This window comes from Carassius gibelio, chromosome B22, assembly GCF_023724105.1.
Source record: "Carassius gibelio isolate Cgi1373 ecotype wild population from Czech Republic chromosome B22, carGib1.2-hapl.c, whole genome shotgun sequence".
Classification (NCBI taxonomy): domain Eukaryota; kingdom Metazoa; phylum Chordata; class Actinopteri; order Cypriniformes; family Cyprinidae; genus Carassius; species Carassius gibelio.
Genome location: NC_068417.1, coordinates 13057411 through 13076267, shown reverse-complemented (window position 1 = coordinate 13076267; position 18857 = coordinate 13057411). Strand labels below are relative to the sequence as shown.

Here is an 18857-nt window from a genome sequence, read left to right as displayed (position 1 = left end):
CCTTCAGATGTGTTCAGGGCAGGACTTTTATCGAACATGTGAGGTTTGGGGAGGATTGGACACTTTATGCCTGCGTTACAACAACATCCTATTTCATGGCGAAACAATGAAATTTGTCAGGCCGCCATGGACACGCCCTTTAACGAAACCTCAAGATCTTCGCAATTTAAGATCGCAAAAGGCTTTAGATTACACTGACCAAGTTTGGTGTTGATCTGAATAAATATCTAGGAGGAGTTCGTTAAAGTACAACCCCTGAAAATGGCCAAAACAACACTAATTTTGCAGAGAAAATTCCAAATAACTGACTTCCTGTTGGGATTCGGACTTCGTACCAAGAGACTTTTTCGTAGATATTGGTGTGTTACATGTGTGTACCGATTCTTGTACATGTACGTGAAACATAGCTCAAGGCGCACTCCGTTTAAAGTGTATACGCACTCCGTTGAAAGTGTATAGGTGGCGCTATTGAGCCATTTTGCCACACTCGATGGAATATTGGCCTTCAGATCTGTTCAGGCCAGGACCCTTATCACACAAGTGAAGTTTGGGCAAGATCGGACATTTTATGCCTGAGTTATAACATCTTTTATTCCCATGGCGAGACATTGAACTTCATCACGGCGCCATGGACACACCTTTTAACAAAAACTCAAGATATTCACAACTAAACATCACACAGGTCTTTAGATTAGACTGACCACAAAAAAGACATTGATGTCATAAAATTTCTAGGAGTAGTTTGTCGCAGTGTAAAATATGTAACTTCCTGTTGCCAATAGGTGGCGCTATGACTATAACTGAATATTGGCATGTAGATCTGTTAAGGTCAAGAGTCTTATCCAACATGTGAAGTTTGGGGCAGATTGGACATTGTATGTCTGAGTTACAGCAACTTCCTTTTTCATGGCGAAACATCGAAATTTTTCAGGCCGCCATGGACCCGCCCTTTAACGAAACCTCAAGTCCTTCGCAATTTATTATCGCAAAGGGCTTTAGATTACACTGACCAAGTTTGATGTTGATCTGAATAAATCTCTAGGAGGAGTTCGTTAAAGTACAACCCCTGAAAATGGCAAAAACAACAGCAATTTTGAAGGGAAAATTCAAAATAACCGACTTCCTGTTGGGATCCGGATTTCGTACCAAGAGACTTTTTTGTAGGTATTGGAGTGTTACATGTGTGTACCAATTTTTGTACATGTACGTGAAACATAGCTCGAGGCGCACTCCGTTGAAAGTGTATAGGTGGCGCTATAGAGCCATTCTGCCACACCCGGTGGAATATTGGCCTGAAGATCTGTTCAGGCCAGGACTCTTATCACACATGTGAAGTTTGGGGAAGATCGGACATCTTATGCCTGAGTTATAACATCTTTTATTCACATGGCGAGACATCGAACTTCGTCGCGGCGCCATGAACAAGCCTTTTAACGAAAACTCAAGATCTTCACAACTGAACATCGCACAGGCCTTTAGATTAGACTGACCACAAAAAAGACATTGATGTCATAAAATTTCTAGGAGTAGTTCGTCGCAGCATAAAATATGTCACTTCCTGTTGCCAATAGGTGGCGCTATGACTATAACTGAATATGGGCATGTCAATCTGTTCAGGTTCGGAGTCTCATCAAACATGTGAAGTTTGGGGCAGATTGGTCATTGTATGTGTGAGTTATAGCAACTTCATTTTTCATGGCGAATCATCGAAATTCGCCAGGCCGCCACGGACACGCCCTTCAACGAAAAGTCAGGATCTTCGCAATTTAACATCGCAAAGGCCTTTAGATTAGGCATACCAAATTTGGTGTTGATTTGAAGAACTCTCTAGGAGGAGTTCGTTAAAATACAACACATGGAAATGACCAAAATTACACAAAATATGCTCATAATATTAAAAATAACCGACTTCCTGTTGGGTTTAGAATTTCGCTCCAAGAGTCTTTTTTGTAGGTATTGGTGTGTTACATATGTGTGCCAATTTTCGTGCATGTACGTGAAACATAGCTGGAAGGCTGTTGATTTTCTTGGTATAGGTGGCGCTGTCGAGCCATTTTGCCACACCCTCTTCTGAATCCTATATCAGACGAAAATTTTCACCAGGTTTGACGAGTGTGCAAAGTTTCATGACTTTTTGAGCATGTTAAAGCCCTCAAAAATGCGATTCATTCGGGAGAAGAAGAAGAAGAAGAAGAAGAAGAATAATAATAATTAAAGCTGCAAGCAGCGATGAACGGGCCCTCGCACCCGGGCTCACCGCCATCGTGTGGCTTTAGTAAAAAGGTGAACGTTGAGAAAGATGCATTTAAACTCATAAATATAAGTGCAATATATCAAAGTTTATTCCATATGTGTGCCAATCTTTCTGTTGCCAGCAGGTGGCGCTATCGTTATAATGGAATATTGGCCTTCAGATGTGTTCAAACCAGGACCCTTATCACACATGTGAAGTTTGGGCAAGATCGGACATTTTATGCCTGAGTTATAACATCTTTTATTCCCATGGTGAGACATTGAACTTCGTCATGGCGCCATGGACACACCTTTTAACAAAAACTCAAGATCTTCACAACTAAACATCACACAGGTCTTTAGATTAGACTGACCACAAAAAAGACATTGATGTCATACTATTTCTATGAGTAGTTTGTCGCAGCGTAAAATATGACACTTCCTGTTGCCAATAGGTGGCGCTATGACTATAACTGAATATTGGCATGTAGATCTGTTCAGGTGAAGAGTCTTATCAAACATGTGAAGTTTGGGGCAGACTGGACATTGTATGTGTGAGTTATAGCACCATCATTTTTCATGGCGAATCATCGAAATTTGTCAGGCCGCCATGGACACGCCCTTTAACGAAACCTCAATTCCTTCGCAATTTAACATCGCAAAGGGCTTTAGATTACACTGACCAAGTTTGGTGTTGATCTGAGTAAATCTCTAGGAGGAGTTTGTTAAAATACAACCCCTGAAAATGACAAAAACAACACCAATTTTGCAGGGAAAATTAAAAATAACCGACTTCCTGTTGGGATTCGGATTTCGTACCAAGAGACTTTTTTGTAGCTATTGGTGTGTTACATATGTTTACCGATTTTCGTACATGTACATGACATGTAGCTCGAGGCGCACTCCATTGAAAACGTATAGGTGGCGCTATCGAGCCATTTTGCCACACCCAATGGAATATTAGCCTCCAGATGTGTGCAGGTCAGTACTCTCATCAAACATGTGAAGTTTGGGCAAGATCTGATATTTTATGACTGAGTTACAACAACTTCTACTCCCATGGCGAGACATCGAACTTTGACATGGCGCCATGGACACGCCCTTTAACGAAAACTCAAGATCTTCTCAATTTAACATCGTACAGGCCTTTAGATTAGACTGACGACAAAAAAGACATTGATGTCAAAAATTTCTAGGAGTAGTTTGTCGCAGTGTAAAATATGTCACTTCCTGTTGCCAATAGGTGGCGCTATGACTATAACTGAATATGGTCATGTCAAACCGTTCAGGACAGGAGTCTCATCAAACATGTGAAGTTTGGGGCAGATTGGTCATTGTATGTCTGAGTTATAGCAACTTCCTGTTTCATGGCGAATCATCGAAATTCGCCAGGCCGCCACACACAGGCCCTTCAACGAAAACTCAAAAGCTTCGCAATTTAACATCGCAAAGGCCTTTAAATTAGGCATACCAAATTTGGTGTTGATCTGAATTAATCTCTAGGAGGAGTTCGTTAAAATACAACGCATGGAATTGACAAAAATGACACAAAATTTGCTCATAATATTAGAAATAACCGACTTCCTGTTGGGTTTCGGATTTTGCTCCAAGAGACTTTTTTGTAGGTTTTGGAGAGTTACATGTGTATACCGATTTTCATACATGTACATGAAACCTAGCTCGAGGCGCACACCGTTGAACGTGTATAGGTGGCGCTGTTGAGCCATTTTGCCACACCCACTTCTGAAACCCATATCAGACGTAAATTGTCGCCAGTTCTGAGGTGTGTGCAAAGTTTCATGACTTTTCGAGCATGTTTAGGCCCTCAAAAATGCGATTCATCTTAGAGAAGAAGAATAATAATAATAATAATAATAAACGGAGCAATTCCAAGAGGGTCCTCACACCATCGGTGCTCGGGCCCTAATAAAAAACAAAGCAGATACAAGAGGGTCCTCGCACCTCGGTGCTCGGGCCCTAATAATAATAATAATAATAAACGGAGCAATTCCAAGAGGGTCCTCACACCATCGGTGCTCGGGCCCTAATAATTAAAGCTGCAAGCAGCGATGAACGGGCCCTCGCACCCGGGCTCACCGGCAGCGAGTGGCTTTAGTAAATAGGTGAACGGTGAGAAATATGCATTTAAACTCATAAATATAAGTGGAATATATCAAAGTTTACTCCATATTTGTGCCAATCTTTGTGTTGCCAGTAGGTGGTGCTCTCATTATAATGGACTATTGGCCTTCAGATGTGTTCAGGGCAGGACTCTTATTGAACATGTGAAGTTTGGGGAAGATCGAACAAATTATGCATGAGTTACAACAACTTCTCTTGCTGTGGCGAGACATCAAAATTTGTCATGACGCCATGGACACGCCCTTTAACAAAAACTCAAGATCTCCACAAGTTAACATTGCACAGGCCTTTAGATTAGACTGACTACAAAAAAATACATTAATCTCAAAAAAATTCTAGGAGTAGTTTGTCACAGCATACAACATGTCACTTCCTGTTGCCAGCAGGTGGAGCTATGACTATAACTGAATATGGGCATGTAGATCTGTTAAGGGTAGAAGTCTTATCTAACATGTGAAGTTTGGGCAGATTGGACATTGTAAATCTGAGTAACAGCAACTTCCTTTTTCATGGCGAAACATCGAAATTTGTCAGGCCGCCATGGACACGCCCTTTAACGAAACCTCAAAATCTTTGCAATCTAACATCGCAAATTCCTTTAGATTTAACTGACCAAGTTTGGTGTTGATCTGAATATATCTCTAGGAGTAGTTTGTTAAAGTACAACCCCTGAAAATGGCAAAAACAACACCAATTTTGCAGAGAAAATTCTAAATAACCGACTTCCTGATGGGATTCGAATTTCGTACCAAGAGACTTTTTTGTAGGTATTGGTGTGTTACATGTGTGTACCGACTTTTGTACATGTACGTGAAAAATAGCTCGAGGCACACTCCATTGAATTTGCATATGCACTCCGTTGAAAGTTTATAGGTGGCGCTATCGAGCCATTTTGCCACACCCAATGGAATATTGGCCTACAGATCTGTTCAGGCCAGGACCCTTATCACACACGTGAAGTTTGGGCAAGATCGGACACTTTATGCCTGAGTTATAACATCTTTTATTCCCATGACGAGACATCGAACTTCGTCACGGCACCATGGAAACGCCTTTTAACAAAAACTCAAGATCTTCACAACTAAACATCACACAGGTCTTTAGATTAGACTGACCACAAAAAAGACATTGATGTCATACAATTTCTAGAAATAGTCTGTCACAGTGTAAAATATGTCACTTCCTGTTGCCAATAGGTGGCGCTATGACTATAACTGAATATGGGCATGTAGATCTGTTCAGGTCAAGAGTCTCATCCAACATGTGAAGTTTGGGGCAGATTGGACATTGTATGTCTGAGTTACAGCAACTTCCTTTTTCATGGCGAAACATCGAAATTTGTCAGGCCGCCATGGACACGCCCTTTAACGAAATCTAAAGATCTTCACAATTTAACATCGCAAAGGGCTTAAGATTACACTGACCAGGTTTGGTGTTGATCTGAATAAATCTCTAGGAGGAGTTCGTTAAAGTACAACCCCTGAAAATGGCAAAAACAACACCAATTTTGAAGGGAAAATTCAAAATAACCGACTTCCTGTTGGGATCCGGATTTCGTACCAAGAGACTTTTTTGTAGGTATTGGAGTGTTACATGTGTGTACCAATTTTTGTACATGTACGTGAAACATAGCTCGAGGCGCACTCCGTTGAAAGTGTATAGGTGGCGCTATAGAGCCATTCTGCCACACCCGGTGGAATATTGGCCTGCAGATCTGTTCAGGCCAGGACTCTTATCACACATGTGAAGTTTGGGGAAGATCGGACATTTTATGCCTGAGTTATAACATCTTTTATTCTCATGGCGAGACATCGAACTTCGTCGCGGCGCCATGAACAAGCCTTTTAACGAAAACTCAAGATCTTCACAACTGAACATCGCACAGGCCTTTAGATTAGACTGACCACAAAAAAGACATTGATGTCATAAAATTTCAAGGAGTAGTTCGTCGCAGCGTAAAATATGTCACTTCCTGTTGCCAATAGGTGGCGCTATGACTATAACTGAATATGGGCATGTCAATCTGTTCAGGTTCGGAGTCTCATCAAACATGTGAAGTTTGGGGCAGATTGGACATTGTATGTGTGAGTTATAGCAACTTCATTTTTCATGGCGAATCATCGAAATTCGCCAGGCCGCCACGGACACGCCCTTCAACGAAAACTCAAGATCTTCGCAATTTAACATCGCAAAGGCCTTTAGATTAGGCATACCAAATTTGGTGTTGATTTGAAGAACTCTCTAGGAGGAGTTCGTTAAAATACAACACATGGAAATGACCAAAATTACACAAAATATGCTCATAATATTAAAAATAACCGACTTCCTGTTGGGTTTAGAATTTCGCTCCAAGAGTCTTTTTTGTAGGTATTGGTGTGTTACATATGTGTGCCAATTTTCGTGCATGTACGTGAAACATAGCAGGAAGGCTGTTGATTTTCTTGGTATAGGTGGCGCTGTCGAGCCATTTTGCCACACCCTCTTCTGAATCCTATATCAGACGAAAATTTTCACCAGGTTTGACGCGTGTGCAAAGTTTCATGACTTTTTGAGCATGTTAAAGCCCTCAAAAATGCGATTCATTCGGGAGAAGAAGAAGAAGAAGAATAATAATAAATATAGCTGCAAGCAGCGATGGCGGGCTCAAGCCACCAATGCCATCACCACCCCGGTGGCATCAGGTAAACTGTGTCCAGTGGGCACATGCATTCACAATATCCCTCTGGCAGTGAGGTTTTAAAGGATATGGCGGTTAAAGGGTTAATCCAAATCATCTAGACTTTAAAATCACATTCACAGAACAATATATATATATATATATATATATATATATATATATATATATATATATATATATATATATATTTAGTAACACTTTACAATAAGATTTCAATTATAAACATTATGTTAACATGAACAATATTTATATAGCATTCATTCATGTCAGTTAATATTCCAAACTTAAACATTAAAACATTGTTTTATTGTGGTTTTTTTCCAAGCACATTTTACCAATTCCAAACCATATCAATCTTAATAACTACCATTATTTTTTATTTAATCATTTATGAGTGCTATACAATAGTCCAGGAAAGCTGGAAGAGAAAAACTCCTTATATTCATGTGTGCAGAATCATTAGGCATGTTTTCTTTTACAGATGAAATGTGCTATAAAAAAGAGTTTTAACTCAAACTGTTTTAACTCAAAGTCGAAAATTATGAAATACCCATGAGAACTATCAAACACAAATGCAATACAGAAATTGATAAATTAAGACTTGACCATTGTACAAAAATGCTGACTGGGTCATGAGGTCAGAAAAGAAGAAGAAGAAAAAAAACAGGTCAAGAAGAACTGACAAAAATAATTGCAAAATAATTAGGAATTAATGTGAAGATTAATTTTTAGTCAATTCTGCAAGACAGACTTTCAGGAAAGGAGGTGGAATAAAAATGAGCTCCTAAATCTTAATCCCGGATTCTGGAAGATATATTCCTCAAACCATTGGACAAGAGGAGGTGGTGCTGGTCCTTCACGAGTCACTCTAATCTGTTCATGAAGCCTATATATAAAGTCTTAATATATAGTATTTCACAATACTTCATGGTATTCTAATCAAATCATTTTTTGGAATTTTTGATTTCTCAGAACCTGACACATTGTAATTCTGAGACTCCAGGAAAGTGGCAGTTCTGTAAAATGTTGGCACTGGAGACTAAATGCTCCCTGATAGTTTCACACCTAATTCACTTAACACACACACGCACACACACACACACACACACACACACACACACACACACACACATACACACACACACACACATTACCCACTGTGACAGAGGGACAGAGTGACATCAGATGTATGATAGTTTTTTAATTTTCTATCATCCATATAGTGTTGTATAGTCATGAAACTATGCATATTTCCTCAGAATGACTTGTCTTCTATGTGTACATTTTTTTGAAGTGTTTAGAAGCTGCACTTAAAAAAATAAAAGACATTTACTGGTTACTTTTTTACTGTTGTTTCAAAAAATCACCACGACAAAACCATTCAAGCCATTCAAAATTCATCCGCACCTGTACTGTAAGATACATTCTTTAAACAGTGGGAAAAGAGGATGTGGTGCTGATCCTTCAAGAGTCACTCAAAACTTATCTGTCCATAAAGCCTATAAAGAATTATTCTTAATATACAGTTCACAATACTTCAGTTTGTTATTCTAATAAAGTGAGGGTCATTTTATCAGTAAAATACATACAATTCATATTATTTTTCTTTGAAAGATTTCTATAAATGATTTAAATCATACTTGTTTCTACAATAATTATTTAAAAGTAATCCTATAGCTCCATCTGGTGGTCATTATTGGTACTAAGAATTGCAAGCTTGATTTATATGTTATGATAGTTTTAATTTTATGCTGGCTCTTGAAAATGATAAAGCTATGAAACTTACTGTGCTTCCTTCAAATGATGACTTCTACGTATATAAAAAATTATGAAGAGTTGGAATTAAAATTTTTAAAGATATAGTAAAATAACTATTGTATTTTTTTTTATGTTACTTTAATAAATCTCTATGGCCACACCATTTAAGGTATCCTAAACCCATTTGCAATTTAACATCTTCAGTATATGGCTTCATTTAAAAAAAAGTCTTGTGTGAACTACTTGTGTCTTCTTGGAAGAGAATTAATTCATTTACAGGCTGAGTTTATCATAAATCCACAATAACATTTCTGATTTCTGTATCAATCAGTGTTGTTGTTTGTTTATTTTTATTTTTTTTATTTTTCATAGGAAGATAACTGACCCTTTACTCTCCTTTTTAATAAATGAGCTATTTATAGCTGTATTTATAAACTGCTTACTACTGACTATTAATATTGGGACAAGGCTTTATGAAGCATGAACTGACTATTTACTAATGAGTGCAGTTATTATAAAGTGTTATCAATGCATTTGCTAATGTTAACAAATTAGACATTATTTTACAGTGTTATCAAATCCCTTAAATGATTTGTAAGTGTTTTGTAATGATTTTATTGACCTACAAGCATTTGTGAAAGTTCTGCTTGCATTACAGCTTAGTCTTGATCTGTGAGCTGAACAGATTTACTGTTACATCCATGAGATTATGTAAATTCAAATAAATATCATGTCACAGGATGTCAGAGGTCAGTTTTAAATTAGTTTGAAATTATTATTTGCAGCACAAATAAGGTTTTTTAGGATTTTTAAAAATTCCTAAAACTGTCAGAAAAGGATAAGGCCTAAGATTTCTATGTGAGTGGCTAAATTTGTTAGTTTTTATAACTATAATGCATAAACTATGAAACTATACAAAATGTATAAAAAAGTACAAGTTATTCTTTTCCAGTGTTTTTTATTTATTTATTTTTTATTTTATTTATTTTTTTATTTTGTTTTTTGGATTTACATTTTAAAAAATTAGCCTACGGCAATCATTCTAAACAGCTTGAATAAAACCTGTCAATATTTATTATAGACCACTATAACTGTGTATAATCTAACAAACGAGTTTATTATGAAAATAAAAGTGTGTACACCAGATAAATTGGACGATAAAGAAATTGCTAACAATAGTATAATAGATCATGTTTTATGTTTTTAGGCGTTTAGATGCAGAAATGGACAAATCAAATGTAAAATAAAATGTAATTGATTTAATTAAATATAGATTAATTCTTGTTAGAGCAAAATAATAAATAAATACGTACACACATTAAAAAAGCCGCCAAGATGAATGAGTTTAATTTTTTATATAGATTAAAATTGAAGACAGAAGCAGCTGGTATATGCGGTCACTTAATATTAAAATCCAGTATATCCACTTCAGATTTATTTCTCAACAGTTTATGTTCACGTGGCTGTTTTCGTTTATATTAGCCAAGCTATTATGTATTTTGAAATAATCTTGTCCGTGATGTGTTCGTTCTTACGACGAAAGGCAGAATCCTGCAGCTCCAGAGATATGTTATTCTGCCAGTCGCGCTTTCAAATAGTCTTGCACACTTAAACGGGTCACAAACACCTGCATTTAGCTCGTGTTGTGTTATAATGGGTGTATTGTGTGCATTTATGACAATATTTTATTTGAAAAAGCTCTTAAACAAGAATAAATTCGTTTGTTTTGAACTTGTGACACTGTGCGCGCTGATCGGAGGCAGTGATTTCAGATAGGCAGCCGCGAATATTTCATTTTCACACAAACAGTTCAAAAACATCTGAATTTAGCTCCTGGTGTGTTCTAATTGGTGAATTGTGTAATATCGCTTTAATATTTTAATTTTAAAAGCTATAAAACAAGAATAAACTCGTTTTTTCTGAGCTCATCATTCCACACGCTCCTGCTCAGAGCGTGATTCATCTCTGTGTTTCTCACGTATCACTGACCACACATCAATTATTAATGAGCCCTGACCCGGTAATAATCATATATGTTGGTTTAGCTTGTCAGTGTGAATTAAATCTAAGTATTTATTTGTATTTTAACCGATTAAAAAATGAAACTAAAAGAGAGTCTCCTCCCTTTCAGTCGAATTTCCCTTTCAGGAATTGCACCTGTAGGGGCGCATTTTCTCTCAGACAATGTAAGTCTCAGCACATAATACTCAAACAGATGGACAGAGTGAGATGAGATGTCTGACAGTTTTTTAATTTTCTGTTATCCATACAGTGTTGTAAAGTCGTGAAACTATCCATATTTACTCAGAATGACTTTTTTTCTGTATGAAAAAAGGTTTTGAAGTGTTTGGAATTTAAAAATGCAGGACAATTAATAATTCCATTTTTACTGTCATTTAAAAAAATCACCACGACAAAACCGTTCAAGCTATCCAAAATCCTTTGGCAATTTAAGTTGTTTAAAATGTTTTGGCATCATGTAGACAAAGTTTGGTGTGTATAGTGTTACTCTCCTCTGTGCAGTATGCATTAATTCACAGCTAAATGTAAAAAAAAATCCACATTCAAATCAAAATAGCTGACTTCCTGTTGATCGTAGCTGATGACTGTGAATTAGAAAGTTGTCCGTCTTGATAAGAACAATTTTTGTACCGAGTTTGGTGTTTGTAGCTAAAACTAACCCCCCCCACTTTTGACAAAAGGTGGCGCTATAGAGTGCCTCTTCCACGCCCTCTTATGAACTTTTGCCAGTGTCTAGTTATCATAAATACTGATATGTGTTCTGAATTTCATGAAATTCTAAGTATGTTATATGCCTTAAAATCACCTGAGAAGTATTCAAGTTTGACATGTTGCCACGGCAACAATATTTTTAGATATCAATATCCCCCTAGCAGATTAATATAGGCTGTGTTTTAACATTATTCTGATGAAGTTTGAAGCAAATCGAGTAAAAATAAGATGCTGAATACAAAGCATTTTGAAAATGACACACTTCCTGCTGCCAGTTGGTGGCGCTATAACTTTGACTCCTAATAGTCACATATATGCGATCGACATCATACAAAGAATAATCTGATGAAGTTTGATTAAAATCAGGAAATGTATGTGGATGGTATTAGACACTTCCTGTTTCTCATTTCTCGCCATAATTTCAACGCCTCGCCACGAGCAAACCGTTTGAGATATCAAAAATCCCCTGGCAATTTTTCATCCCCAGTGTCTTGAGATCATGTTGACCGAGTTTGGCGGCAATCGAGTAAAAAACCTATGACAAGTATTTCAAATTCCAGAGCATGCGCTTTTTACATAACTCTAAATAGCTGACTTCCTGTTGGGCGGAGCCTATGACATGCAATACGCAAGTTGTTCGGCACGATGAGATCTATATGTGTACTGAGTTTCATATTAATACGTGCAAGTATGTGTGAGCTATACATCAACATTTATGACTGTGTTCCAGGGGGCGCTGTAGAGCCCCTGTGCCACGCCCGTGTCCCAGCCTCTGCAGGCTCTTAAAGGCCACATATTCCAAATTGTGCGCAAACTTTCAAGAGTTTTTGAGTATGTTAAGGACCCCAAAAGCCCCCACAACTTTGACGACAAATATGAATAATAAACCCCAAATAGCCAACTTCCTGTTGGGCGGAGCCTATGATATGCAATACGAAAGTTGTTTGTATTGATGAGTTCTACATGTGTACCGAGTTTCGTACGTCTACGTGCAAGTATGTATGATATATGGCCCTCCATATTCCAGGGGGCGCTGTAGAGCCCCTGTGCCACGCCCGTGTATCAGTCTCTGCCCGGCCCTAATGGCCGCAGGTTCCAATGTGTGTGCCAATTTTCAAGACTTTTTAAGCATGTTAAGGGCCCCAAAAGCCCCCGAAACCTTGAAGAAAAATAATAATAATAAATAATAATAATAATAATAACAAATAATCCTAAGGAAAACAATAGGGCTCTCGCCCTCCAGGCTTGAGCCCTAATAAAAAACAAAGCAGATACAAGAGGGTCCTCGCACCTCGGTGCTCGGGCCCTAATTAAAGCTGCAAGCAGCGATGAACGGGCCCTCGCACCCTGGCTCACCGCCATCGTGTGGCTTTAGTAAAAAGGTGAACGTTGAGAAATATGCATTTAAACTCATAAATATAAGTGCAATATATCAAAGTTTATTCCATATGTGTGCCAATCTTCCTGTTGCCAGCAGGTGGCGCTATCGTTATAATGGAATAATGGCCTTCAGATGTGTTCAAGCCAGGACCCTTATCACACATGTGAAGTTTGGGCAAGATCGGACATTTTATGCCTGAGTTATAACATCTTTTATTCCCATGGCGAGACATCGAACTTCGTCATGGCGCCATGGACACGCCCTTTAACAAAAACTCAAGATCTCCACAAGTTAACATTGCACAGTCCTTCAGATTAGACTGACCACAAAAAAGACATTGATGTCATAAAATCTCTAGGAGTAGTTTGTCGCAGTGTAAAATATGTCACTTCCTGTTGCCAATAGGTGGCGCTATGACTATAACTGAATATGGGCATGTAGATCTGTTCAGGTCAAGAGTCTCATCCAACATGTGAAGTTTGGGGCAGATTGGACATTGTATGTCTGAGTTACAGCAACTTCCTTTTTCATGGCGAAACATCGAAATTTGTCAGGCCGCCATGGACATGCCCTTTAACGAAACCTCAAGTCCTTCGCAATTTAACATCGCAAATGGCTTTAGATTACACTGACCAAGTTTGGTGTTGATCTGAATAAATCTCTAGGAGGAGTTCGTTAAAGTACAACCCCTGAAAATGGCAAAAACAACACCAATTTTGAAGGGAAAATTAAAAATAACCGACTTCCTGTTGGGATCCGGATTTCGTACCAAGAGACTTTTTTGTAGGTATTGGAGTGTTACATGTGTGTACCAATTTTTGTACATGTACGTGAAACATAGCTCGAGGCGCACTCCGTTGAATGTGTATAGGTGGCGCTATAGAGCCATTCTGCCACACCCGCTGGAATATTGGCCTGCAGATCTGTTCAGGCCAGGACTCTTATCACACATGTGAAGTTTGGGGAAGATCGGACATTTTATGCCTGAGTTATAACATCTTTTATTCCCATGGCGAGACATCGAACTTCGTCGCGGCGCCATGAACAAGCCTTTTAACGAAAACTCAAGATCTTCACAATTGAACATCGCACAGGCCTTTAGATTAGACTGACCACAAAAAAGACATTGATGTCATAAAATTTCTAGGAGTAGTTCGTCGCAGCGTAAAATATGTCACTTCCTGTTGCCAATAGGTGGCGCTATGACTATAACTGAATATGGGCATGTCAATCTGTTCAGGTTCGGAGTCTCATCAAACATATGAAGTTTGGGGCAGATTGGACATTGTATTTGTGAGTTATAGCAACTTCATTTTTCATGGCGAAACATCGAAATTCGCCAGGCCACCACGGACACGCCCTTCAACGAAAACTCAAGATCTTCGCAATTTAACATCGCAAAGGCCTTTAGATTAGGCATACCAAATTTGGTGTTGATTTGAATAAATCTCTAGGAGGAGTTCGTTAAAATACAACACATGGAAATGACCAAAATTACACAAAATATGCTCATAATATTAAAAATAACCGACTTCCTGTTGGGTTTAGAATTTCGCTCCAAGAGTCTTTTTTGTAGGTATTGGTGTGTTACATATGTGTGCCAATTTTCGTGCATGTACGTGAAACATAGCTGGAAGGCTGTTGATTTTCTTGGCATAGGTGGCGCTGTCGAGCCATTTTGCCACACCCTCTTCTGAATCCTATATCAGACGAAAATTTTCACCAGGTTTGACGCGTGTGCAAAGTTTCATGACTTTTTGAGCATGTTAAAGCCCTCAAAAATGCGATTCATTCGGGAGAAGAAGAAGAAGAATAATAATAATAATTAAAGCTGCAAGCAGCGATGAACGGGCCCTCGCACCCGGGCTCACCGCCATCGTGTGGCTTTAGTAAAAAGGTGAACGTTGAGAAATATGCATTTAAACTCATAAATATAAGTGCAATATATCAAAGTTTATTCCATATGTGTGCCAATCTTCCTGTTGCCAGCAGGTGGCGCTATCGTTATAATGGAATATTGGCCTTCAGATGTGTTCAAGCCAGGACCCTTATCACACATGTGAAGTTTGGGCAAGTTTGGACATTTTATGCCGGAGTTATAACATCTTTTATTCCCATGGCGAGACATCGAACTTCGTCATGGCGCCATGGACATGCCTTTTAACAAAAACTCAAGATCTTCACAACTAAACACCACACACGTCTTTAGATTAGACTGACCACAAAAAAAGACATTGATGTCATAAAATTTCTAGGAGTAGTTTGTGACAGTGTAAAATGTGTCACTTCCTGTTGCCAATAGGTGGCGCTATGACTATAACTGAATATTGGCATGTAGATCTGTTCAGGTCAAGAGTCTTATCAAACAAGTGAAGTTTGGGGCAGATTGGACATTGTCTGAGTTAAAGCACCATCATTTTTCATGGCGAATCATCGAAATTTGTCAGGCCGCCATGGACACGCCCTTTAACGAAACCTCGAGTCCTTCGCAATTTAACATCGCAAAGGGCTTTAGATTACACTGACCAAGTTTGGTGCTGATCTGAATAAATCTCTAGGAGGAGTTCGTTAAAATACAACCCCTGAAAATGACAAAAACACCACCAATTTTGCAGGGAAAATTTAAAATAACTGACTTCCTGTTTGGATTCGGATTTTGTACCAAGATACTTTTTTGTAGGTATTGGTGAGTTACATGTGTGTACCAATTTTTGTACATCTACGTGAAACATAGCTCGAGGCGCACTCCGTTGAAAGGGTATAGGTGGCGCTATCGAGCCATTCTGCCACACCCGGTGGAATATTGGCCTGCACATCTGTTCAGGTCAGGACTCTTATGACACATGTGAAGTTTGGGGAAGATCGGACATTTTATGCCTGAGTTATAACATCTTTTATTCCCATGGCGAGACATCGAACATCGTCATTGCGCCATGGATACGCCTTTTAACAAAAACTCAAGATCTTCACAACTGAACATCGCACAGGCCTTTAGACTAGACTGACCTCAAAAAAGACATTGATGTCAAAAAATTTCTAGGAGTAGTTCGTCGCAGTGTAAAATATGTCACTTCCTGTTGCCAATAGGTGGCGCTATGACTAAAACTGAATATGGGCATGTAAATCTGTTCAGGTTCAGAGTCTCATCAAACATGTGAAGTTTGGGGCAGATTGGACATTGTATGTGTGAGTTATAGCAACTTCATTTTTCATGGCGAATCATCGAAATTCGCCAGGCCGCCACGGACACGCCCTTCAACGAAAACTCAAGATCTTCGCAATTTAACATCGCAAAGGCCTTTAGATTAGGCATACCAAATTTGGTGTTGATTTGAAGAACTCTCTAGGAGGAGTTCGTTAAAATACAACATATGGAAATGACCAAAATTACAAAAAATTTGCTCATAATATTACAAATAACCGACTTCCTGTTGGTTTTAGAATTTTGCTCCAAGAGTCTTTTTTGTAGGTATTGGTGTGTTACATATGTGTGCCAATTTTCGTGCATGTACGTGAAACATAGCTCGAAGGCTGTTGATTTTCTTCGTATAGGTGGCGCTGTCGAGCCATTTTGCCACACCCTCTTCTGAATCCTATATCAGACGAAAATTTTCACCTGGTTTTACGCGTGTGCAAAGTTTCATGACTTTTTGAGCATGTTTAAGTCCTCAAAAATGCGATTCATTTTGGAGAAGCGGAAGAATAAGAATAATAATAATAAACAGAGCAGATACAATAGGGTCCTCACACCATCGGTGCTCGGGCCCTAATTAAAGCTGCAAGCAGCGATGAACGGGCCCTCGCACCCGGGCTCACCGGCAGCGAGTGGCTTTAGTTAATAGGTGAACGGTGAGAAATATGCGTTTAAACTCATAAATATAAGTAGAATATATCAATGTTTATTCCATACATGTGCCAATCTTCCTGTTGCCAGCAGGTGGCGCTATCATTATAGTGGAATATTGGCCTTCAGATGTGTTCAGGGCAGGACTTTTGTCGAACATGTGAGGTTTGGAGAGGATTGGACATTTTATGCCTGAGTTACAACAACATCCTATTTCATGGCGAAACATCGAAATTTGTCAGGCCGCCATGGACACGCCCTTTAACGAAACCTCAAGATCTTCGCAATTTTAGATCGCAAAAGGCTTTAGATTACACTGACCAAGTTTGGTGTTGATCTGAATAAATCTCTAGGAGGAGTTCGTTAAAGTCCAACCCCTGAAAATGGCCAAAACAACACTCATTTTGCAGAGAAAATTCGAAATAACTGACTTCCTGTTGGGATTCGGATTTCGTACCAAGAGACTTTTTCGTAGATATTGGTGTGTTACATGTGTGTACCGATTTTTGTACATGTACGTGAAACATAGCTCGAGGCGCACTCCGTTTAAAGTGTATACGCACTCCGTTGAAAGTGTATAGGTGGCGCTATCGAGCCATTTTGCCACATTCGATGGAATATTGGCCTTCAGATCTGTTTAGGCCAGGACCCTTATCACACAAGTGAAGTTTGGGCAAGATCGGACATTTTATGCCTGAGTTATAACATCTTTTATTCCCATGGCGAGACATCGAACTTCATCACAGCGCCATGGACACACCTTTTAACAAAAACTCAAGATCTTCACAACTAAACATCACACAGGTCTTTAGATTAGACTGACCACAAAAAAGACATTGATGTCATAAAATTTCTAGGAGTAGTTTGTCGCAGTGTAAAATATGTAACTTCCTGTTGCCAATAGGTGGCGCTATGACTATAACTGAATATTGGCATGTAGATCTGTTCAGGTCAAGAGTCTTATCCAACATGTGAAGTTTGGGGCAGATTGGACATTGTATGTCTGAGTTACAGCAACTTCCTTTTTCATGGCGAAACATCGAAATTTGTCAGGCCGCCATGGACCCGCCCTTTAACGAAACCTCAAGTCCTTCGCAATTTATTATCGCAAAGGGCTTTAGATTACACTGACCAAGTTTGGTGTTGATCTGAATAAATCTCTAGGAGGAGTTCGTTAAAATACAACCCCTGAAAATGGCAAAAACAACACCAATTTTGAAGGGAAAATTCAAAATAACCGACTTCCTGTTGGGATCCGGATTTCGTACCAAGAGACTTTTTTGTAGGTATTGGAGTGTTACATGTGTGTACCAATTTTTGTACATGTACGTGAAACATAGCTCGAGGCGCACTCCTTTGAAAGTGTATAGGTGGCGCTATAGAGCCATACTGCCACACCGGATGGAATATTGGCCTGCAGATCTGTTCAGGCCAGGACTCTTATCACACATGTGAAGTTTGGGGAAGATCGGACATTTTATGCCTGAGTTATAACATCTTTTATTCCCATGGCGAGACATTGAACTTCGTCACGGCGCCATGAACAAGCCTTTTAACGAAAACTCAAGATCTTTACAACTGAACATCGCACAGGCCTTTAGATTAGACTGACTACAAAAAAGACACTGATGTCATAAAATTTCTAGGAGGAGTTTGTCGCAGCGTAAAATATGTCACTTCCTGTTGCCAATAGGTGGCGCTATGACTATAACTGAATATGGGCATGTCAATCTGTTCAGGTTCGGAGTCTCATCAAACATGTGAAGTTTGGGGCAGATTGGACATTGTATGTCTGAGTTATAGCAACTTCATTTTTCATGGCGAATCATCGAAATTCGCCAGGCCGCCACGGACACGCCCTTCAACGAAAACTCAAGATCTTCGCAATTTAACATCGCAAAGGCCTTTAGATTAGGCATACCAAATTTGGTGTTGATTTGAAGAAATCTCTAGGAGGAGTTTGTTAAAATACAACATATGGAAATGACCAAAATTACACAAAATTTGCTCATAATATTACAAATAACCGACTTCCTGTTGGTTTTAGAATTTTGCTCCAAGAGTCTTTTTTGTAGGTATTGGTGTGTTAC

The 18857-nt window shown here is 38.8% G+C and overlaps 1 protein-coding gene and 1 long non-coding RNA gene across 3 annotated transcripts in view; one reads left to right on the top strand and one right to left on the bottom strand.

Annotated features, from left to right (window-relative positions):
- Positions 1-18857, bottom strand: part of LOC127988026 (SLAM family member 9-like) — a 291317-nt gene that overhangs the window by 100729 nt on the left and 171731 nt on the right. The window lies entirely within an intron of this gene.
- On the top strand, positions 868-17158 carry LOC127987146 (uncharacterized). 2 transcript variants are annotated; one of them, XR_008161060.1, is made up of 3 exons: positions 868-1164; positions 13711-14163; positions 16057-17158. It is a non-coding gene; the product is annotated as an uncharacterized LOC127987146 (long non-coding RNA). The 2 variants fall into 2 exon arrangements; XR_008161059.1 differs by lacking the exon at positions 868-1164 and adding an exon at positions 1819-2283 and having other exon boundaries at positions 12925-14163.